At 41.2% G+C, this 25,609-nt stretch overlaps 1 long non-coding RNA gene across 2 annotated transcripts; it reads right to left on the bottom strand.

The window, feature by feature from the left end:
* Nucleotides 1-6,041: 6,041 nt before the first annotated feature.
* Nucleotides 6,042-22,960, bottom strand: LOC121477029. Of its 2 annotated transcripts, none has more exons than XR_005984074.1 (7): nucleotides 22,641-22,960; nucleotides 20,445-20,621; nucleotides 20,013-20,122; nucleotides 13,335-13,484; nucleotides 9,663-9,771; nucleotides 8,896-8,937; nucleotides 6,042-6,960 (listed from the first exon to the last, which is right to left on the bottom strand). It is a non-coding gene; the product is annotated as an uncharacterized LOC121477029 (long non-coding RNA). The 2 variants fall into 2 exon arrangements; XR_005984075.1 differs by having other exon boundaries at nucleotides 20,013-20,119.
* Between the last annotated feature and the right edge of the window lie 2,649 nt (nucleotides 22,961-25,609).

Here is a 25,609-nt window from a genome sequence, read left to right as displayed (position 1 = left end):
CAATTCAAATTCATTCTGAAGTTGGAGAATGATGAAGGAGACAAATACTCCCATGCATGGCACTGAGAAGCAAATCTATCAATTGTTTGGACCTTTTCTGATGGCTTATCTTCTTAGGGGTGCCTGCCACTAGAATTTCTTCTTAACTACAAATTTGCCCTAAGTCCAAACACTAAAGCCCTAGTATTTTCAAAGAATTCATATGAGATTTTGTTTATTTGTCCATGTTTTTTCTGATACTCAGCTGAACTATCCCTAATTCAAATCCAGAGTGAATACAGCTTGATGTAGTCCCATTTTTCTCTGAGTTTAAACTTCAGAGAAATCTTTACCCAAGGCCCCCCTTTTTTTTCTTCTCAATTAAACATTCACCGACTACTCCTCTGACTAACCCAACTCATTTTCCATCCCCACAGGAAATAAAAACAAAACAAAATTAAAGAAATAAATGACAGGAATATGTCGAAGACCACACACATGATATACACTACACAGTCTAACTATCTGATATATTTATCTATGTTTTTTCATAGAATTTCCTATCATCCTGCAAATGGTTTTGCATGTTTATGTGTAATGTATAAAAATCAAGTATTTAGTCATTGTACGATTCAGCCTTGATCAAGCATTAGGGCTATCCAAGGAAACAAAGAATCTTACAAGTGAGTATCATAATCCCATTTCTCATATCAGGAAACTGAGGAACAGAAAGGCTGATTGGGTATAAAACATTAGGCAAAAGTCCCTTTTGGTTAGCTCAAAATGAAAACCTCTTTTAGCCAAATTTCCAATTCAAATCCATTATAATCAAATAAATGATAATAGAGACTCTATCTCTTGTATTTATTAACAAAATTCAGTTTATTCATGTGCACAATGTGAGATTTGAATGTAATCATTATTATCAGCAGCATTTTAAGCAGCTAGACAGGATACAGCACTTACTTTTAGTCTATGGGGAGTGACAAAGAAAGTAAGAGTTTTAATTTGTGATTTGGAAAAGGCTAGAGGAAATGGGGACAAATGAAAATTATATAAATGAAAACACACACACAAGCAATATGCAGATAAACACAGACTTACATGGCAAAGAGATAGTGCTCACTAAATATTCTCTGCCCTTCCCCATATGCCCAGCCTCCCTTGAGCTTAGATTGGCCACAGGATTAGTTCTAATTGACTGTGTGCAAAGACTAAGGCAGTTCAGACCTGGGGTAGCTCCTCCATCCCTTTCTTCCCCTCCTGTGACAACCTTGGAGGAATGTATTCCAAATAGTGTAGCTACAAAATAAGGAGGGAGGACGCCCAACCCACATAAGTGCTGACCTGAGAGAGAAATAAAACATGATTGTATTAAGACCTCGAGAGTTAGGATTTTTCTATTGCAGCACCCGTGTTAATTACCCTAATTCAACCTGGAAAGGTAAAGCCGTACTGTGCACCTGTGCTTCCCCTCCGGTTCACTCTTCCCTCATCAGGAATGCCCCCTACCTCCTCCCTGTCCATTTAACTGAATCATAATCTTTTACAACCTAAGTGAAATGCCAAGTCATTTATTCATTAAACAAATATTCTTGCACACCTAGTCTGTGTCAGGTATGCATTCATTCTTGAGGATTCAACTAAGACAGACACTCCCATGCCCTGATTTCACAGACCTTACACTACAGCAGGGAAGAAAGAAAATCTAACAAGTAATTATAATCCAATCCCCAAACAGAAGTAATTTCTTCCTCCTCTGAGCTTTGGCAAATCCTCATACACACTTAGCCCTTTTTACCCTCCATGACTGTTGTTATTAGTAACATTGTCTCCCTTGCCTGCCAACTGTTAAGCACTTTGATGGTAGGTAATTTGTTTATCTATGAGTATTCCCCAACTCTTTGCACATGGGAGACTCTCTGTAAACAATTACTGATGACATATATGGAGGGATATGTTACATGTGTGAAAGCAATTGCTAAAATTATTTATGAGAATTAAAATTTAGAGGGGAGTGTCCAGGAAGTCTTTATGGTGACTTTTCAGGAGCATCTGATTGTGATCTAAGAATCGATAATTACTATTTTTCCTCCTATGCCTGGCACATAGGGAGCACTTCATACATATATTAAATGAATGAACTGAATGGGTTCTCCACTCTCTTATTGATCAATGGCTCTCCTGATTGAATGAATTCCTACCCTAAGGTATCTTCAATAATTGAATGAGACATACTGTGCTTTTTGTAGCAAAGAAAGACATTTCCAAGCCCTCAGAGCAGCCAAAATATTTTTTTCTTTTAACATCTTGAAAAAGCAATAGATTACACTTTCTGATCATTTAAACAAACTCAAATGTAATTTTCTTTATAAAGTAAAACTCTGTTGGCAAAGTTAAGAAGGCTCTTGTTTAAAGTTTGGTGAATCTATGTAAATTATGAATGGTGATCTTCTTAGGATTCTGCTAACCTAAAATAATTTCCAGGATTGAAAGAAAGTATATATACTTTCATAGTAATTTAATTAATTCAATTTTCTAAAGCTTCTACCTTTCATTAAAAAAAAAAAAACAAGATGAAGACTAAAAGAAAATGAGGTGATTGTATTTTTATGCTAAATTTAGTTCCATTTCAGGGAAACAGTTTGCCAAAATGTTTTGTTAAATATTATAAAACAATTGGGGAAATTGTATTTTTATTTTGTTTCCTACATCCCTCATTTTTTTCTGTGGAGGACCATCAAGGACATGCCATCATTTTGTGTCTGTTATATTTTCTTATATTCTTTTTTAGTATTATTGTTCTAGCCACTATGTGATATTCTAGATCAAGTTTTTAACCACTATATAGCACTATCACTTGGGAATACTGGTTAAATAGTCATTTTGTATGCACTGATTTTATATTTCTAAGCACTAATGTTTTTGCTTTTGTTTTTTTTTTTTATGTTTTTGCTTTTGAAACATTATTTGCTGTGCATCTTAAATGTCTATAAGTGGTAATTAAATTGTTAAGATTGGATTTGTCCTCAAATAGAAATAAAGAAATTACCCTAACTCTATAACAATATTATTCAGTAAATGTAAAATAGAAACTGCTAGGTTTTTTTAAAAAGGCTCAGAAGAAGCACAAAGTTAACTGGGCATAATGAAGCAAATGTAAGTTACATTAAAGAGAAGTACATGGTAATAGTAGTAACATATGCTAATGACTTGCACCTTTTAATTAATAGAGTTGTTTATCGGGCTCCAGACAGCCAGGCAGGAGTCTCTTCCATTATTTTTGGAGGTGTACAATCTTGCAAATTCAAAGTTGTTACGTATGGAAGGAATCCAGTGAGCTCCATGTAACTCAGAGGAGCCTTTCCAAGCCTGAAGATTCATTTTAATTGTAGATATTAATAAGATGTGCATTTTTTCCCATGTCCCTGTTCACCTGGTCTTGTACGTTGCCTGATTTCTATGTCACTATTGAAATTGAGACTTGTTGTGTTAATTTTGGTCATTGTCAATGGTGTGACATGAAATGAATTAGAACTATCCTAAGTGAATGTGTAGAAAACAAGTCAAATCTTTTAAAATACTTATGACAGAACATGAGAGGCACCTAACACTGGGAAACGAACAAGAGATGGTGGAAAGGGAGGTGGGTGGGGGGTTGGGCTGGGTGACGGGCACTGAGGGAGGCATTTGATGGGATGAGCACTGGATGTTATGCTATATGTTGGCAAATTGAACTCCAATAAAAAAATAATAAAATACTATGTCTATAAATGAAGGAATTTAAATAAATTGTTTTTCTTCCTATTTTGATCTGTGGAAGTAAATGTTTATTGAAGGCCTATGGAGCTCAGCTGAACTCTGATGACTTCAAATCAAATCAATATAAAATACGAAGAATGAATGGATGGGTAAGAAACTTGGATGGCCAAAATCAGGCACTTTGGTTTAGTAGGGTAGATCAGAGAATCCCAGGATCTTAAAGGTGGAAGGAATCTTTTAAAAGCCCCATGGATGGATGACTTATGGCTGGGCAAGTGAGAGGTCATAATGAAGTAATGGTACATTTTCAGGGTCACCAGCTAATAACTCAGCTTGAAGTGCAATCTGAGACCTACTCGTCAAGTAGGTCCACCATTAGGCTTCTTCCTTTTATATCTTGAGTGAAATCTGTCTGTGTGAAATCACCATCTAATTGTTTTTCACACTCTCTGCTAACAGGGCCATGGTTAATAGTGGCATATCCGCTCATGAAATATTATGCAGCCATTAAAGATAATATTTATGAAGTTTGCGTAATACACAGGAAAGTCACCAGAAGGTAACAATAAAAGAAGCAGGAAATAAAGCTGTGTGTGTAGTATAATGATGATTGTTTTTGTAAAAACCCTTAACTAGAAATATGAGAGGAAAAACATTGAAAGTATCTATATTTATATTTGAATGGTAAGGCTAGCAAGAGATATTTTCCTTTATTCCCAATTTCCAATACTTTCAACTTCCTTTATAAGCATGTCCTGTTTTAGTATTTTTTAAAGATCTATTTATTTATTTGAGGGATAAAGAGAGAGAGTGTGTGGGGGGGGTGGGAAACAGGGAGAAGGAGAGGGAGAAACCTCAAGCAGACTTCATGCTGACAGCAGAGCCCTAACCGGGACTCGATCCAATGACCCGGAGATCATGACTTGAGCCAAAATCAAGAGTGGCATGTGCAACCTATGGAGCCACTCAGGCGCCCCAAGCATATCCAGTTTTATTTATTTTTTTTTAAAACATTTTTTTAATCTTTATTTATTTATGATAGTCACAGAGAGAGAGAGAGAGAGAGGCAGAGACACAGGCAGAGGGAGAAGCAGGCTCCATGCACCGGGAGCCCGATGTGGGATTCGATCCCGGGTCTCCAGGATCGCGCCCTGGGCCAAAGGCAGGCGCCAAACCGCTGCGCCACCCAGGGATCCCGCATATCCAGTTTTAAAGTGGAAAACAACTGTACTTCTATGTTTAAAGATAGCTAAGGCCAAGTCCTCTTGCGGGGGGGGGGGGGGGGGTCGTCTAATGATGTTTTCTGGAACAGGATAAACACCGAGCACAGAGGGCAAGCCATCCACTCAAGAAATTAACATGAGGACACTAGTAGTCATCCTCTGGCCTTTCTTTTACCCAGGCCCAGGAGGCAGGCGAATGCTCCCCAACCCCAAGGTCAGTCTGAGCCCTGAAAGAGAGGCACATTTAACAGAAACAGTGGATGCCTGAGTAGCTCAGTGGTTGAGTATCTGCCTTTGGCTCAGAACGTGATCCTGAGGTTCCGGAATCAAGTCCCCATCAGACTCCCCACAGGGAGCCTGCTTCTCCCTCTGCCTATGTCTCTGCCTCTCTCTGTCTCTCATGAATAAAAACAAAACAAAAACAAACAAACAAAAACACAGCAGCAGTAGAGGGCATTTTCCCCAGAGAAGATAAATCCATCACTAGCATCCTCTCCAAGCAACAGGGAGCAGACTTGAGCAACACACAGGAAGCCTCCTGACACTGAAATTTGAGGGCCTAATTGAAATGGGAAAAATCCTGCGCTTCTTCACACTGATTCGTTATTCATTTAAATTGTGATTGTGGAACATTCTAAAACATGTCAACTTTCACTGTCCCTCTGCTTACACTGAATCCAGAACACCTTTTCTTCTATCATGCCTTTCAGGCATCAAGGGTTGGATTCCCAATGGCCTTTCAATTGGCCTACTTGCTCTCCCAGAGGTGGATACTAATATTTCCCTTCTAACAACTTTGAGACATAGTTCACAAGCAATGAATTGCACATTTTTAAAATACACACTTTGAAGAGTTTTAACAAATTTGTAGATTCATGAAATCCCAACCACTAAGAAGGCACTAATGTTTCCATCACTCCAAAAGTTGCTTTGTGCCTCTTTGCTTCCCATCCCTCCTGGCTCCCCCCACACCCCTCCTTCTTTCTCTGGGCAACCATTCATCTGCATTCTGCCATTATAGACATCTTTTATTTTCAAAACATTTCTATCAGTGGAATAATACAGGAGATACTCTTTTGTATCTGGTTTATTAAACTCAAAATAATGGTTTTGATATTCATCCACATTGTTAAAGGCATCAGTAAATGGTTTCTTTTCATTAATGATCAGTATTTCATTGTTTATTCACCTGTTGATGGGCTTTGGATCTGTTTCTATTGGCGGGGGGGTGTTACAATGAAGCTGCTAGGAAAATTCAGTGCAAATCTTTGTGTGGACATATGTTTTCATTTCTCTTGGGTAAATGCCTAGGCGTGGCATGGCTAGGTAACATGTTAGGTGTATATTTGCCATTTGAAGAAAATACTGTTTTCCATTTTCTGTACCCATAGCAGTGTGTGAGAGTTCTGCTGATTCCACATCCTTGCCATCACTTGGCATACTCAGCCTTTAGCCCCTCTGGTGGGCACACATAGGTATTTTGTTGGGGGTCATGCCTCCGAAGCCCATCCTGGTCTCCCTGGGAAAGAAAGCCCAGAGAAGGACTACTGGCACCCCTGGTTTGTTTTTCTCTGTGTTTGAGTGTTTATTCTGCCCTAGAAAAATCTTTAGACTCTCCATAGAAGGGCTTGACATCCACTTGAAAATGATTCCAAATGCTTCTTTTCCAGAGCTTCTTGTTCTGTCCTGATCATGAAGTGAGCCAGCATTCATTGAATTTCTACCATACTCATTTGCTAGGGTTGGTTCCTTCTGCAGATAGAATCGGGTCCATGACTTCCCTTGCTTCTTTCTGGTTGCTGGAGCAGTCCATGGTATTCCTTAGCTTGTGACCACATTGCCCCAATCTTGCCTCTGTCTTCACATGGCCTTCTCCCCGTGGGTGTCTTCTCGTCTGTGCATCTGTCTCAAACCTCTCTCTACCTCTCTTATGAGGACCCTCAGCATAGGATGTAGGGCATATCTCGATAATCCAGGATGATCTCATCTCCAGGTCCTGAATCACATCAAAAAAGATCCTTTTTTCAGGTAACATTCTCAGAGTCTAGGAATTGGACATAGATATCTTTTGGGACAATCATTTTTCAACCTCCCATACTTGCTAAGATCTAGGTTCCAGGCTAGATACTATGTTGACTATTTGATTTCCTAAAACAAAACAAAACAAAACCCTGTGAAGTATTTTTCAGGTAATACAGGCTTAAGGAAGTATCTTGTTGAAATGCAGTGCAGTTTGAGGTAGAACCAGTCATCAAACCTAGGCTTTCCTGCCTCCCATAAAATCTCCACAGAGATTTTAACATATCCCAAATCCTGAAAGTCCCATTGAAATGTCTTTAGTAAGTGGATTCTTGGAATTAGATCTACCAATTTTGCTCCATTATTGAATGTTCTAAATGGTACTTCGGTCAGTGGTTCTAAATCCTGACCACACAGCAGAACTCTCACAGGAGAGCTTTTTAGAAATGATTGATGCCCAGTTCATCCCTGAACCATTAAAGCCATATTCTGTGGGGGTGAAGGGTTGTCTAGCTTTTCTGAAAGCTCCTCAGGTAACCTCTTGTACAGCCAGCATTATGGAATGCTGGGGTGCGTTACCAAACCTGTGCCGTCTTCTATGCTGTCTATCATTTTCCTTGGAAGTACTCTGAAATAGGTCAGTTCTATTCAGTGATCAGAAGTTACCCTGAAATCTTCCAGTATAAAAACCCAATTCCTGTTTTATTTTATTTTTAATGATTCTATCTATCTATCTATCTATCTATCTATCTATCTATCATCTATCTATCTATTTGAGAGAGAGAGTACAGAGGTAGAGGGAGAAGCAGACTCCCCACTGAGCAGGGACCCTGATGCGGGGCTCCATCCTAGGACCCTGGGACCATGACCCAAGCCAAGGGCAGATACTTAACCAACTGAGCTACCCAAATACTCCCCAATTCCTGTTTTACATTTATCCACCAAGTCTTTGGAAACTGCAAAATGAGTGACTTAGATTATCAGCTCATTGGCTTATCAATTTAAGTTCTAGGTGCACCTGAGTGGCTCAGTGGTTGAGTGTCTGCTGTTGGCTCAGGTCATGATCTGGGGATCCTGGGATCAAGTCCCACATCAGGCTCCCAGCAGGGAGCCTGCTTCTCACTCTGCCTATGTCTCTGCCTCTCTCTCTATGTCTCTCATGAATAAATAAGTAAATCTTTTAAAAAATTTAAGTTCTCTATATAGGAATGAATGAATAATGGATGAATGAGCTTATTCTGTAGATCTGCAGACTTTCTCTGAGTCTTTGAGTCAACCAAGGTCAACCAACTAAGGTGCTTCTTGAAGAGAGAGATTCTTTTTTCTTTTTAAGTAGGCTCCACAAGGGTCTTGAACTCATGACCCTGAGATTAAGACCTGAGCGGAGATCAAGAGTCAGATGCTTAACCAACTGAGCCACTCAGGTACCCCAAGAGAGAGATTTGGTAAACCTTTATATATAGAAAGTTACGTATCAAAACTCCATCACCAAAAACTTCACACAGTAAGACAGAATGAAAGACATCAGTTGCATCAAAGGAACACAGAGTCAATTGCAATGTTTCTTCTTTATATTAAGAAAGGCATCTTATTTTCTTCTTTTGCATAATTAGAAGTGGCTGGGTGGATTTCATCTGATTTTTTTCCTCTAAAAAAAACTGCCTAAGGTTAAAAGCTGGCATGGAAAAATTATCTCCAAAGTAAATATTTGAGAGACCATTGTAACACCTTAGTATTTGCTCCTTTGAACACAGTAATTAAGGCATTTAGATACCTATGTTGATATACTTCAAATGTCCATGTGGAATATCTTATTTTGTGTTCTGCATTTGTCGGTGCAGTTCCCACGTGCTTTTAACTCTGACTCTATTGGGTTCTTTTTTACTTGATATTTCATTATGATTTTTCTCACCTTACACTCTTCAGCTGAGAAATTGCCAGTATTCAGATTTGTCTGAAAAAAAAAAAAACTTATTATGGGTAATGTTTTTGGTTTGCTCTTTTTAAAAAAAAAAAAATTCATTTATTCATGAGAGGCAGAGGGAGAAGCAGGCTCCATGCAGGGAGCCTGATGTGGGACTCGATCCCGGATGTCCAGGACCAGGCCCTGGACTGAAGGTGGCTCTAAACTGCTGAGCCACCCGGGCTGCCCTGGTTTGCTCTTTTGTATGATAGAAGAGTCTATTTGCATATTTTCCATAGAGAACCAAGGGCTACTCAAGACTGCTCTTAAGATTTACTTTTATCTGTGTGATCTACACACGTTAGGAAGACATAGGAAAAGAAATTTGGTGTGGTTGCCAAGTAATCTGAGTATTTTCCAAGCTGAAGTCTCTTTTGCGGAATATTAAACTGATAGGAATAAGTTGTCATCAAATCAGATGTCTGAGTTGGGGTCTTATCAAACAGAAGACTCCCTGAGGGGGCCCTTCTGTGGAATATGCAAAGCTCCTGAATAATGAGTCATGGATCTGTTCTCTACCTAGATGGACCAAGGATACTGTGTGGTAATCATACAAGTTATTCCCTAGTGCAATTTGAGTAGACTCCTAAAAAACAATAGCTCCCTAGGGCACTCTCTTCTGAAAGAATTGTGCAACTTCATTTTTTCCAGAAAGGATTCAGCGGGGACATTTTAAAATATTTCCCCTCTGGATGTGCCGAGAGGGCAGTTCTCACCTATCTGAATGGTTGGGAAGAACAGTTCCAGAAAGTACAAGTAGAGGCTTGCCAAGAGAATCTGCATTATTACTCTGTCCTCAAATGCTCAATGGGTAGAGGGTGTGGCCTGAAAAAAAGGGAACACATAATAATTTTCCATTTAGTCACATAATAAGTACATTTCCCACAGTCAGTTGATTTGGGTCATTTGGACCATTGCAGAACTGGAATGCTACCTACTTGACCTGATTTAGTTGTTAGGAAAGCCAAAAGCCAAGGAAACTGACATTTCAGAGATGAGTGATTTTGGCCAAATTTATTACTGAATCAGATATCTACAAAGTGTTCTGAATGACTGTTAAAGCATCAGGCTCGAAGTGCCCAGAAGTCACTGGTCAACTGGGCAAATTTGTGTAGTTACAGTCTTACTTCATCACAAATGATGGGTATTTCTCCACTTCACGTGACTTTAAAGAGGGTTAGCCAAAATCTATTACTCACTCTTTTGAGGGAAACACATTGCTTACAGAGATCAACAAATATTTATAAAATGTGGCTTTTGCCTTAGGGGACTTCACAATCTCCATGTAGGATACACCATTAACTCATTGATGGAGCTTGAATAAGTAACAAAAAATAGAGTAGGAAGATCTTTCTTTGGGAATCTTGAAAGGAAGCAAAGCATCCACAAAGGACAGGCATCAACATCCTCATCTTCCATGAAGCCAGCCACTAGATGTGATGACTGGATGAAGAGAACCAAGGTTCACAGAGGATGAAAACAGAAACCAGAAAAATGGCACAGGGTAGGTACTTACTCTATGTTTGCCAAATAATCATAATCTTAAGCCACTGCTATATGACTCATTCAGTGAATGTAAAAATACCCACTTATATTTATTTAAACAACAACAACAAAAAAGGGAATGGGAAATGCATTAATGTTCCTGAAAAATTCAGAATCGCACACAGGCTTTGCTGGAAACAGGTACTCCTACTACTCAGGTTGCAGCCTGTCTCTCATTTCTGAATGTTGAATAAGACTCTTATTAACATCAGCTGGGTATTCTCTAACATAAATTCTTAGAGTTGGAAGAGACTCTAGAGAATACTTGGCAACCACTCCAAATTCCTCTTCATGTGTTGCTCTAAGGAGTATAAGCTAAGCATGACTCCTTGAACCCACTTTGGGTTGTGTCCCCATTTCTGTGCGCATCATTGTGGGTAGGAGAGATGAAATGTTCTGATTGGCCAGGCATGTTCATATGCTATTGCTATCCCTTATCCTGGGTGGTTATGCACGGAAAATGTGAAAATATGGTCTGTCCAGAAGAAGAGGCAATGGATGTCAGACCAGAATAGAAAATAGACCTCCACTATAAATGTCATGCCTTGTGTATTTACTAAGAGCTAGGAACTGTACAAAGAGCTGTATAAATGGTAAAACATTTTATCTACTCAACAATCCTGTGAAGGTGGGAGGATAGTCAAAATATTTACAGTCACCTGTGAATCAGAACAAGTGTGGGAAGGCCCCCATCGACTTGGAACAGGATCCCAGAGATCCATCTTGTGCCAAGCATTAACCCCTTATTTACTGGGTCAGGAGGGATTCTGGAGAAGAGGGGTCTTATGGAGAAGGGGGGTCTTATGGGAGAGATCAGGACAGCTGGGTGGTAGGAAAGAACAGAGGGCTTGAGACAGAGAGACTCATAATAAACTGATCCAGAAGAATTTTACTATTTTCTAATAGCTGGCTGGCCATATTAATGCATACCAGATAGTTGATAGTCACAGATTTAGGGGATATCTCTAGTTTGCAGATGAGGAAATTGTATCTCACAGAAGCTAAGTAACTTGCTCAAAGTCACATTAGTAAACTGTAGATCTGAAATTCAAAGCCAGGTGTACATTCTACTAAAGCCCATGCCCTACAAAGAATTAGAGTAATCCAAAGGTCCTTCATATATTATAATAAGAAATGTCCATATATACCTATGTCTTGTCCTTGAATGAGAAACAGGAGGCTACTCCAAAAGACCCATGTGGCCCCAATGTGCCAGAATGGCTTTTATCAGTAAGACAGGACTCATGAAGATGCCCAGGATCCCAAAACTCCACCTTCCCATCATTCATTCTATCACCATGATTACTATTCCATTAAATGTTACAGGATTATCTAAATGTTCAACATCTGGTTCTGGGGATAACAAGATGTAAAAGTAATGGTATAAGCACTGGTCATTTCTTATATTATTTCACGTACAACTTTAGCTTTGCTGCAAAAATCCAAAGGAAAGAAAATGTTTTATTGGAAAAGTTGAAAGTTCTTTGAGCATATTTTAGCATTTGTAACTTTTATATTTTAAAGATTAATTCATTCATTCGTTTGTTTATTTATTTGACAGAGAGCACAAGCAGGGGGAGCACCAGGCCGAGAGAGAAGGAGAAGCAGGCTCCCCACTGAACACGAAGCCCAATGTGGCGGGGGGGGGGGGGTCCTATCCCAGGACCCTGAGATTATGACCAGAGCTGAAAGCAGATGCTTAACCCACTGAACCACCCAGGTGTCCACATTTGTAACTTTTTAAAGGTTGGTTCTGGAATGTAAGCCACTCCCGGCCCTCGCCACCTTGTAAATTTCTCCATAGCAAGTATAAGCATTAGGGAATACAGAGTCTTTCTGCAGCTTTTGATTGAGACTGATTTCATTCCCTCCCTAACACTGTGGTAGTCACCAGAAAAGCATGGATGAGTAAAATAATGTCCCTAGATTATAACTGTGTGGTGGAAACAAGTATAAAAAAATTTTGTGACAAATTGTTAGTTTCGCTAAATGTGAAGAGGTTTTACACAATGGTCATTGAGGTCATGTTGCCTGGGTTAGAATTCCAGCTCCACTACTTACTGGTTCTATGAAATTGAACCTGGCATTAAATAAGCTCAGGTTTTGTTTCCTAATCTGTGATGTGGGGATATAATATCACCTTCATGTGGTTGTATTGAAGATTCATGAAACAATCCATGTAAGGCATCTAGCATAGTATCTGGTATATTTTATACCAAGTACTCTGAGAATAATCATGAAACAGGGAAATATGAGGAAGACCAGAGAATCAGTGAAGGCTTCCAGGAAGAAATATTGCTTAAATGAATTTTGAAAGCTATAAAGAATTGGCTAAATAAAGAAGGAGGCACAGCATTAAGATAAGAAGTGTCAGTTAAGAATCATCAGTAAAGTAAGGTAAGAAGACAACAGACACCATGCTGTTACCAGGACACTGGCTAGTATGAAGGGAGTGACAAGATAGAAGAGGATAAGATATATGGGGCCTGTGTGACATGCTTTATGTCTGTCCCTGAGTCTGTAGCAGTGCCTTGCACCATGCTCATGAATGAATGAGTGAGCAAATGAATGAACTAATGAAAAAATATATATATATATCTTACATTTTTAAAGCTATGAGGGAGTGGGGTGGTTGTGGTGGTGGAGAAAATCTTTGCTTCCAGCCCACCATATCCCCATGATAAGAAAGGCAGATTCTACAAAGATGCTGGCATTGGGCAATCCCATGACAATGGAAAGCTGTCACAACCACATGGCTGGTACAAGGGAGGAGGTAGTGTTTGCACCCAGTGGAGCTGGAGTGGGTAAGAAGAGCTATCATCATGGGGGGACACAAGTACTACCAGACATGCTTCCCTGAAGAAGGTCAGGAAAAGGAAGCTATTCCTCCATTTCCTGCCTTTCTGGTCCCTCTGTCTCCAGATGATGTCTTCCATCGGTCAAACGAACTGGAGGTCAGCTCTCAAGGCGGCCCAAGTATGCTTCTTTCCAAGCTGGACAGAGAAGAAGAGAGAATGTATGAAAATGAAAGTGTCAAATGGAAAATCCCCACCACAGATATCAAAATCATTCACAGATCTTAAGATATGGTTGGTCTACTGTGAAGACTGCTCACTGTGACTTTAACTTCAACTGACTTGAATCCACATTTTAAAATTTCCTAACGTGAAACTGGGCCATTTTATTTCACCATACAGAAGAATAAACTCAAAATGGATTAAAGATGTAAATGTGAGACCTGAAACCACAAAAATCCATGAAGAGAGCATGGGCAGTTATTTTTCTCTGACATGAGCCATAGCAACATTTTTCTAGATATGTCTCCTGAGGCCAAGAGAAATAAAAGCAAAAATAAACTGTTGGAACTACATCAAAATAAAAAGTTTCTGCACAGCAAAGGAAACAATCAAAACTAAAAGGCAACCTGCTGAATGGGAGAAGATATTTGCAAAAGACATATCTGGTAAAGGGTTAGTATCCAAAATATATAAAGAACGGATACAACTCAACACCCAAAAATCAAATAATTCAATTAAAAATAGGCAGAAGACATGAAGACATTTTTCCAAAGAAGGCACACAGATGACCAACAGGCACATGAAAGGATGCTCAACATTACTCATCATCAGGGAAGTGCAAATCAAAACTACAATGAGATATTATATTATAGCTGTCAGAATGGCTAAAATCAACAACACAAGAAACAACAAGTGTTGGTGAGGATGTGGAGAAAAAGGAACACTCTCACTGTTGTTGGGATGCAAACTTAGTGCAACCACTGTGGAAAACAGTATGGATTTTCCTCAAAAAGTTAAAAATAGAACTACCCTACAATCCAGTATTTGCCCTACTGGGTATTTACCAAAAAATCTAAAAAGACTAATTCAAAAGGACACATGCTGCCCTATATTTATTGTATCATTATTTCCAGTAGTCAAACTATGGAAACAACTTAAGTATCTATCAATAGATGAATGGATAAAGAAGATGTGATTGATATATATATACATATATCAATATATTAATATATTGATATATATTAGCATATTATTCTATCAATAGATCTAATAATATCTTATTAATATCTCAATATATTAATATATTTATATATATTAGCATATTATTCAGCCATAAAAAAGAATGATATCTTGCCATTTGCAAGAACATGGATGGAGCTAGAGGGTAGAATGCTAAGTGAAATAAGTCAATCAGAGAAAGACAAATGCCATATGATTTCACTCATATGTGGAATTTAAGAAGCAAACAAATAAGCAAAGGGGAAAAAAACAGTGAAACAGACAAACCAAGAAACAGACTCTTAACTATAGAAAACAAACTGATGGTTACCAGAGTAGAGGTGGGTGGGGGAGATGGGTGAAATAGGGAATGAGGATTAGGGAGGGTACTTTTCATAATGAAAATAATAGCAAATTAAATTTAAAATATCATAACATAATGATATATCATCAAAAATTAAAATCACAAAAGTTATGAAGAAGAGGCAGATTACTCACAAATAAAAGCAATTAAACTTAACATGGACTTCTCACCAAGCAGACTAGATGCCAGGTGACAATGACAAAGTAATATTTCCTAAATGATAAAGGGAAATAATTGCCATATATAATATTATACCTAGATGAATTATCATCAACATTGGTGGAGATGATGTGGGGGTGGGAAGGGGATGGGCAAAATTCTCTTTCCCCCAGATATACAATAACTAAGAAAGTTTACTACCTGTCTAAATCCGTTTGTTTACAACAAGATACTATAAACCGGTGGCTTAAACAAAACATTTATTTCTCACAGTTCTGGATGCTAGGAAGGTCAAGATCAATATGCCAGCTGAGGGGCACCTGAGTGACTTGGTTGGTAGAGCCTGTGACTCTTGATCTTGGGATCATGAGTTTGTGCCCCAGGTTAAGTATAGAGATTACTTTAAAAAAAATTTTTTTATAAGATTTTATGTATTTATTCATGAGAGAGACACACACACACACAGAGAGAGAGAGAGAGAGAGAAAGAGAGGTGCAGAGACACAAGCAGAGAGAGAAGCAGGCTCCCTGCAGCCAGCTGGTTCAGTTCCTGATAAGTACCCTCTTTCTTGGCTTGCAGATGGCCCTCTTCCTGCCATGGACTCACGCAGCAGGAAGAGACAGGAAATTCCCTGGTCTCTTCTTATATGGACACTAATCCCATCATGAGGACTCCTCAAGCCCTCATCTAAAGGTGGCCCCACCTCCTGATAGCATCACATTGGGAGTTAGGGCTTCAATGAATTCTGGAGGAACACATGCACTCAGTTCATAACACTACCCCAGCATCCTCAATAAAAGAATATACAAAATATACTTTACAAGAAGAAAAATAGGGATACCTGGGTGGCTCAGTGGTTGAGTGTCTGCCTTGGCTCAGGGCATGATCCCAGAGTCCTGGGTTCGAGTCCCATATCAGGTTCCCCACAGGGAGCCTGCTTCTCCCTCTATGTCTCTGCCTCTCTCTGTGTCTCTCGTGAATAAATAAATAAAATCAAAGAAGAAGAAGAAGAAAAAAAATCAACCCAAGATGAAGGCGTGAGGCCAGAAACAATGAAAACCCAGAAACTGAGTAATGTATGGTAAAAGCTAACAAGTATTTATTGATAAAACTAACCAATTCCTGTAAAATAAACATTGAATTGGATTGTGTTTCTAAAAAGGTAGAACTTCTGATAAAACAATAAAAATAGTCTGTATTTTACATCAAACTGATGCTAAAATTTAGTTGACCGTGGCCTGATTTTTCTCATGGCAGCTATATTTTCTTATAGCCTCAGGCTTTATATGATGAACACATTATTCTCATTACCAGGTGACTTTTAAATAAACATTTTACTTTAGTACAGTTTTAGACTTACAGAAAAGTCACACAGACCCAGTTCCCTCTATTTTAATCTTACCTTCTTATGGTACACTTGTCACAACTAAGGAATCAACATTTTTTTCTAATGTCCCTTTCCTGCTCCAGGACCCATTCAGGACACCCCACTATATTTAATCACTAAGCACAGCCCACACTCAAGGAGTGGAGAGTTAAGCTCCCTCTCCTTAAGGGACGATATCTACATCAATTATCTGGGATTCTTCTGTGTGGTACATTTACATCTTCTCCCTATTAATCATTCAATTATTCTTTCATATCAATATAGATTCCTGGATATTTATTTTATACTTTAGATTAAAATCCAACATTTATATTATCATTCAAATTGTTCCAGTTTTGGCCATTGAGAGCAACTCCAGGTTGGCTCTTGTGTCTCTTCTACATGGCCCCATTGCTTGTTTTTGAGCGTTTCCTTACTTTCTTGCTATTTCCAGATGCTCCAGGCTCATGTTGTACATTCCCTGCCCCAGCCCTAGAATCAGCCATATTTCCATGAAACTTGGTTTCTTTATCATGACTAGCTCTCAAACAACCCCAGTATAAAAAGAAAATTAAACTCCTGGGATCAGAATCATTTCCAGTTCCTCCTTTTGCCAACAGAGCTCTGTCTCATCAGAAAATGTAGTGCTGGTGGGCTAGCCTATAAATAGCACCACCGACAAAATGGCTTTGACCTGAGCAGCCCTTAAAAAGTCAAGATGCCTGGGCCACGCACTTGGGGATTCAGATCCAGGAGATCTGAGAAACTGTTCAGATCCTTCAAGTTCCAAAGGTGATGGTGATGAGCCAATAAGGCTGAGGACAATATATAAATAGCTTTAAAATGTCTAAACTTTGATAATCTATCATTTATTGAGCAACTACTGTAGGCTATACATTTTTTTTAAGATTGTATTTATTTATTCATGAGAGACACAGAGACAGAGAGGCAGAGACACAGGCAGAGGGAGAAGCCGGCTCCCTAAGGAAAGCCTGATAGGGGACTTGATCCCAGGACTTGGGGATCACAACCTGAGCCAAAGGGAGATGCTCAACCACTGAGCCACTCAGGCTACCCACACATGATCTTATTTAATCACCATAACCACCCTAGAAATTAAGGTTATAATCCAATGTTAACTAAATCTGAGTAATTTGCTCATGGTCACAGAACAGGTGTGTCCACGCTAAAATAGTTTTAATCAAAGTCACAGCTTGTACTTGATTTTCTGTCATACTATTTCCTACATAAAAGCGTTCCTACAAAGTGGCTTGTAAAAGTAAGTAGCACTTCCTCTCCGTGGTTTGCTAGCCACTGGAAACAGGCCACTTTCCCTCATTTCATGGCCACTTGTCCTTTTCCACAGTAGCTGAAATAATATGCTGTGTTCCACTGAGTAGCCAAATCAAATTATCCTAGACTTTGATAAATTTGCCATTAAAGGCTATTTAGTGGACAGGAAGGAGAGCTAAAATAAGAATGGAGAGAGGGATTTGGTTTTATGTCCTCCTAATAACAAGGCAAAATTGGAGGCCCCCAAAACCATAACTAAAGTTGCAAAATAACAATGTGGATTTTAAGCTTTTTAAACCAATTTCCGAAAAGGTAACAAATTTAGGGATTAACTAATTGTAAAACTTCTGATCTTCCAGGCAAGGGTTCTGGACAAAAACACAGATGAGATACAGAAAGAGACAGAAACTGGGGCACCTGGGTGGCTCAGCGGTTGAACGTCTGCCTTCGGCTCAGGTCGTCTGTGTCATGCCCCCATTTCTTCTGACTTTCTGACTTCCAGACGCTGAGGTCGGGCCAACCTATTAATCTCCCTACCTTAAAGTCAACTGATTTGGGATTAATTACATCTGCAAAATCCCCTCACAGCAATAACTAGATTGGTGTTTCATTGACTAACTAGGAAAATATGTGTTTACACCAGGGGCCAGGAATTTGGGGAACATCTTAGAGTGCTGCCTCCCACAGAAAAAGGGAGATAAGAGGAGGGGGAGACAGAACCATGGAGCAAAGTCATTTTGTTTTTATCTCTCTGATGTCTTTATTGATATTTCTATATTTCTTTCCCTTTTCTCTCCCTCTCTTCTCTAACCAAAATGTCACCTGTATTGAGAGTTATGTGGTATGTAAAACTGAATCAGAAGATTGAAATGAATGCCCTTAAATTTATCCAGACCAGGGGTCTTCCAGCCTTTTTTGTGACCAGTGGGGATTTTCCTGTTCCTAAAGATGGGAAATGGAAGAGAAGAGAGAGCTACCTGCTGCTCTGGCCTTCCTTCAGGAAGTCCCGGTGAAGCCCAGAAAAGGATCCACAGTGCCAGCCAACCAACACGGCCTCGAGAGGGCCACATCTCCTGGATGGGGATCCCCAAGTGTTCCTTTTTGTTTGGATCTGAGGAGGTCATGTACAGACCATTCATGGAAGGTGAGGGCATGGAACCAGCTTTTCTCCCTCTAGGACTGCACAGCTCTACTTAAGTGTAGGGTTCATACTTCATACCTGTGCTGATGTGCACTCTTTATTTTTAATTTTTTTTATTTTTCTAAGGATTTTATGTATTTATTCATGAGAGAGACACAGAGAGAGAGAGAGAGAGAGAGAGAGAGGCAGAGACATAGGCAGAGGAAGAAGCAGGCTCCTCACCAGTAACCCAGTGCAGGACTAGATCCCACGACCCCGGGATCTCACCCTGAGCCAAAGGCAGACACTCAACCACTAAGCCACCCAGGTACCCCAATAATCTACCTTTTAAAATGACACAACACACCTGGGGAGACCAGAAAGCAAGGTCACCTGAAGCACATTATGATGCTTGTGGGTCTACAGGCACTTTTGCTTATTCACTGCAGCACGCTGTCTATTCAATAATTAAGCAGCGTAGTAGGAATCCGATAATCTCAGCACATATTTGTGACAGTATTCAATGCTCATTATATGTCAGAACATTCATATCACTCAACTTTTCTCATAGATGCATCTGAGAGATGGCAGTTTTGTTTTTTTGGTTTTGGTTTTTTTTTTCTTGTTTTTTTTTTTTGTTTGTTTTTGTTTTTGTTTTTGAGAGATGGCAGTTTTAACAAAAAGCTGATCTTTGGGCTCTGAACAAGAAGTTGAACAGCTCAGAATGAAGGTGACTAATTTCAAGCCTCTGGATCTTGAAAAACTGGAAGGTGAGCTCTCCAAGATGAAATAATTAATGATTTTTGGAGCAGCCCATTGCAAAGATACCCAAATATTGCAAAACATGCAATTTGTGTTCTCCTTCCCTTTGCTACAACACCCTCTGTGCTCCAACAAAAACAAAATAAATGAATTGACTTGATGTTGCACCTGATAGGAAGTTCTGACTCAGTCCCATTGTTCCAAATGTTAATACCCGATAAAGAGACATAAAATAGAGTTCATTAAAAGTCTATTCAGTATAATATAATACAAAGTATAGACTGGAAGATGTTTATTTTATTCTTTCCGTAGTTTGTTATATAGTTCAGTAATATAAAGTTGTATCTGTGTATGTTATTGTCTGTATAGTGTATATTAAAGGCATATAAAGTATCACTAATAAAAAGACAATTCAGTAAAAATCAAGCAAAAGACGGGCACCTGGGTGGTTCAGTCGGTTAAACGCCTGACTCTTGATCTCGGCTCAGGTCTTGCTCTCATGGTAATGAGTTCGAGGCCTGTGTTGGGCTCTACACTGGGCATGGAGCCTACTTAAAAACAAACAAAAAAACAAAAACAAAAAACAAAAAAAATGAGCAAAAGATTTGAACAGATCTCTCACCAAAGAAATAAATAGATGCAAAGATGTTCAACATCGCTAGCCAGGAAAAACATGCAAATTAAAACCAAATGAGACACTACCACAGGCCTATTAGAATGGCTAAATTTTTAAAAATTGACATTACTATATGCTAGACCTCAAGTCTAGACTTGTATTTAAAAAAAAAAGTGACACTACTAGGTGTTGGTGAGAATGTGGAGAAGCTGGAATTCTCATGCATTGCTTAACATGACAGAACTTTCTTCTCTTACATATCTGGAGGCCAGAAGTCCAAAATCAAGGTGCAGACAGGATGGCTGTCCCTCTGGAGGCTCTAGCAGAGAATCTTTCCTCTTCTGGCTTCTGGTGGCTACTGGCATTCACTGGCTTGTGGCTGCGTCTCTCTCTGGTCTCTTCCACAGGTCTATCTCTAAACTTCCTCTGCCTCTCTGTCATGAGGATACAGGAGATGGTACTTAGAGCCCACCCAGATAACCCAGGACAAAGTCCTCCCCTTGATCCTTAACTTCATTCACATCTTTGGCCACATGAGGTAGTTTTCACAGATTCTGGGGAATAGGATGCAGATGTATCTTGAACCCACTACACAACCCAGACGTCCATCAACTGGTGAATGACTAAACAGATGGTGACAGGTCCATACAGTGGAATATTACCCAGCCATAAGGAAGAACTAGCTACCAATAGGTGCAATATCGTGGATGCCTTTCAGAAGCATTCTGCTAAGTGAAGGAAGCCAGGTTCAAAGGCCAGACAATGTATGATTCCATTTGTATGATATTCTAGAAAAGCAACACTGTAGGGATAGAAACCTGATCAGTGGTTTCCAAGAGCCAGAGGTATATGAAGGGGCTTGACTTCCAAGGGGTACAGATAACTTTTGGGGGTGATGGAAATGTTAAATGTGTTGATTATGGTCTTGGTTACATGACTACATACATTTCAAAACCCGTGAAACTACACATTTAAAATTGGTGAATTTTATGTTATATAAAGTTTACCTTAATAAATCCACTTTTACAAAGCATATAAATGAAATGTCTTGCAATTTAATTGGTAATTTTTTTGAGCTCCTGGTATGTTCTGCCAATGGGTTATAATTTTTCATGTTGTCCTGTAGATTTAACAAAGTTTGGAAAATTTCTGTCCCTCCTTCTGTGCCTCTGCCTTAGAAAACATTATTAGCCTCTATGAAGAAGAGAAGAATTCTATACCAAGATCACATTCCTTTGTGTGGCAAGGGAACCCGTTGTTTTTGGAATGTCTTATAACTCCCCAGCCCTACACATTTCTTCCCCAGCCACTGCACCCATCTGATTAGTTCACGGGCCCTCATCTCTCTCCATTTAGATCCCCACTCCATAGCGACACCAAAATTCTTTTCCCAAGGACCAAATCTGTCATGTAAATTTTAGGCTTAAAAATAATTTTTGTTCTCTTTCCTCCTGTAAAATAAATTCATATGCTGTGCTAGCTAGAACTCTTAATAGTAAACTCTTAAACACGGCTTCCCGCCTCACCATCGACCACCTTCCATAAGGTACACTCCGTGGTTCTGGCTTCTGAATCTCTTCCAATTTCTTGCATACAGTGCATTTCATACTCTGTGTTTTTGCTGATGTCTTTTCTGGTTCCCCATATTTCCTCCTTGCCACCCACCTTATCATCCACTCATTGGCTTAGGCCTCACGCCGCCGCTGCCCATCTGTGACCCCATCACTGTGTCAATGGACACAGTGGGATGGGAGTCCTCCAAAGGTTTGCACCCGTGATTCTCAAACGCCACTCCACAATCAACCCACACTCCAGAGATTCCGATTGGATTGTTACAGGAGTTGCGAGGCATCAGAGAAGCTTCCCAGGTGCCTCTAACCTGTAGCCCGGTGGGTGAACCATTGGCTTTGGCCAGGCCGCAAGAGCTAGAAGAGGCTTTCACTCACTGGGGGAGGTGTGGCGGGACACCAAGAAGGTAACCACAGAGAAACCGAGCAACGCAATCACAGTGGCACCGCTGGGCTCTGTTGATGGGGCAAATGCCCCTGGAGGCCTGCTGCCCTGAATTCAGTAGCACTTTAAAATAATTCTTTAATTAGTCCCATCCCCTCTGTAAATGTGAAAAATAGCACTACCTGCGTTGCAGACATTCCTTTTGGTTGCGTTTACAGGTAATGCTTGGTGATCACACGCCTCCAGCGATTCCCTCCCAACAGTCCCGGGTGACCTTTGTCCACCCAGTGGGAAACCCCTACCTTCAGACACCCGATGCAGCTTCCCTATGCCTCCTGTAGGGGTAACGGACCTGACGGCCCCCAGCACACACGCACACGCACACGCACACGCGGACGGCAGGGACGGCAGCTGGAGCCCGCCCACAGCGTCCAGGCCTGCGGGTGGGGGTGGGGTGGGGTGGGGTGGGGGGTGGGGGTGGGGGGGGCTGGACGTAGCACCTGGGCCTCCTCGCAGCGGGGTTCGTGGGCAGGATCGGACCCCTCTGAGCCGCGCGCACGTCGTTCTTTCTTTTCTCGGGGCCAGGGAACTAGGAGTGCAGACTCCTCGGAAACCACTCGGAAAGCCCCTCCGCAGCGCGCCCCGAGCAGGGGGCTGTGGCCGCCCGGGGCACCGGGGCGCGCCCCCCGCAGCCTTCGGGCCGCGCAGCACCGGCCTCGCCCTCGCCCTCGCCCCAGAGCCGGGCATGGGAGGTCCGGGGAGCCCTCGCCCTCGCCCTCGCCCTCGCCCTCGCCCAGCCCAGGATCTCCCCGTGGGAACGCGCCCGCGGCCGCCCCGCCGCGGGGCCCGGAGGCGCGGCCTGTGATCGCGTTCCAGGCGGCAGGCGGGCCCCTGTGATCCGCGGCCAGAGTCCCGGGGAGCGCGCGCGAGCGTCCCGGGCCGCCCGCCTGTGATCGCCCGCCAAGCCCGGCTGCGGGCCCGCGCCCGGGGCTCCCGCGGGGGGGGGGGGGGCGCAGAGGGACCGGCGACCTCGGTGTGCTGCGGCGGGCCCAGCTGCCCCGCGACACTGGCCAGGTCCAGGGAGGGCTCCCGACGCCCTCGCAGGGGGATGCCGCCTGCCCACTCACGTCCGGGCACCGCGGGGGGGGGGGGCGCCCCATCCGCAGCCACACGGCGGCGGCCCGGGCTGCCCGTCACGCGCGGAGCAGAGAAGCGGGACTCGGGATTCGTGCCGCCTTGCGGTCAGCAGGGCCTCTGCTTGCGGAGCAAGAGTCCAGCCCGCGGAGACCGCTCTGGCGTGTCTTTTTGGTTAATCCAGGGTGGTTATCTGAACAGGTGTGAATCGTTTAGCAAGAAAGAGACATTTCCCCCCTAAACGACTCCCTGTGCAATCTCAAAGCCCACAAAAGCCTCACATTAGCATTGGGTTGTGCAAAGCCACCTGTTCAAATAACCCAGGCAAATAGAGAAAAACAGCCTGGGAAGAAGAAAAGAACACAAACCACTGCAAATACTTGAAAACAAGTCTAAGGATTAAGCTTCATCAGAGCAACAGGCAGGAATGGGGAGAGGTGTTTCCCGTTTGTCACACAAACTTGCAGGGGTTATTTTTAGCAGCCTGTTTGATTCCCTCAGATGGTGAGATAGCAGTTTTCACAGCCTTGTCAAAGTGAAAATGCGGTAGGGAAATCCAGCCTGCTCTAATTCAGCCATCGTGTATGTTTAGAAATCCTGATTTCAGGGGATCCCTGGGTGGCGCAGCGGTTTAGCACCTGCCTTTGGCTCAGGGCATGATCCCAGAGTCCTGGGTTCGAGTCCCATATCAGGTTCCCCACAGGGAGCCTGCTTCTCCCTCTATGTCTCTGCCTCTCTCTGTGTCTCTCGTGAATAAATAAATAAAATCAAAGAAGAAGAAGAAGAAAAAAAATCAACCCAAGATGAAGGCGTGAGGCCAGAAACAATGAAAACCCAGAAACTGAGTAATGTATGGTAAAAGCTAACAAGTATTTATTGATAAAACTAACCAATTCCTGTAAAATAAACATTGAATTGGATTGTGTTTCTAAAAAGGTAGAACTTCTGATAAAACAATAAAAATAGTCTGTATTTTACATCAAACTGATGCTAAAATTTAGTTGACCGTGGCCTGATTTTTCTCATGGCAGCTATATTTTCTTATAGCCTCAGGCTTTATATGATGAACACATTCATTCTCATTACCAGGTGACTTTTAAATAAACATTTTACTTTAGTACAGTTTTAGACTTACAGAAAAGTCACACAGACCCAGTTCCCTCTATTTTAATCTTACCTTCTTATGGTACACTTGTCACAACTAAGGAATCAACATTTTTTTCTAATGTCCCTTTCCTGCTCCAGGACCCATTCAGGACACCCCACTATATTTAATCACTAAGCACAGCCCACACTCAAGGAGTGGAGAGTTAAGCTCCCTCTCCTTAAGGGACGATATCTACATCAATTATCTGGGATTCTTCTGTGTGGTACATTTACATCTTCTCCCTATTAATCATTCAATTATTCTTTCATATCAATATAGATTCCTGGATATTTATTTTATACTTTAGATTAAAATCCAACATTTATATTATCATTCAAATTGTTCCAGTTTTGGCCATTGAGAGCAACTCCAGGTTGGCTCTTGTGTCTCTTCTACATGGCCCCATTGCTTGTTTTTGAGCGTTTCCTTACTTTCTTGCTATTTCCAGATGCTCCAGGCTCATGTTGTACATTCCCTGCCCCAGCCCTAGAATCAGCCATATTTCCATGAAACTTGGTTTCTTTATCATGACTAGCTCTCAAACAACCCCAGTATAAAAAGAAAATTAAACTCCTGGGATCAGAATCATTTCCAGTTCCTCCTTTTGCCAACAGAGCTCTGTCTCATCAGAAAATGTAGTGCTGGTGGGCTAGCCTATAAATAGCACCACCGACAAAATGGCTTTGACCTGAGCAGCCCTTAAAAAGTCAAGATGCCTGGGCCACGCACTTGGGGATTCAGATCCAGGAGATCTGAGAAACTGTTCAGATCCTTCAAGTTCCAAAGGTGATGGTGATGAGCCAATAAGGCTGAGGACAATATATAAATAGCTTTAAAATGTCTAAACTTTGATAATCTATCATTTATTGAGCAACTACTGTAGGCTATACATTTTTTTTAAGATTGTATTTATTTATTCATGAGAGACACAGAGACAGAGAGGCAGAGACACAGGCAGAGGGAGAAGCCGGCTCCCTAAGGAAAGCCTGATAGGGGACTTGATCCCAGGACTTGGGGATCACAACCTGAGCCAAAGGGAGATGCTCAACCACTGAGCCACTCAGGCTACCCACACATGATCTTATTTAATCACCATAACCACCCTAGAAATTAAGGTTATAATCCAATGTTAACTAAATCTGAGTAATTTGCTCATGGTCACAGAACAGGTGTGTCCACGCTAAAATA

This window comes from Vulpes lagopus, chromosome 16 (genome assembly GCF_018345385.1).
Source record: "Vulpes lagopus strain Blue_001 chromosome 16, ASM1834538v1, whole genome shotgun sequence".
Taxonomy (NCBI): Eukaryota; Metazoa; Chordata; class Mammalia; order Carnivora; family Canidae; genus Vulpes; species Vulpes lagopus.
Note: the sequence above shows the minus strand (reverse complement) of the source record. Positions and strands in the feature narration are given on the sequence as shown.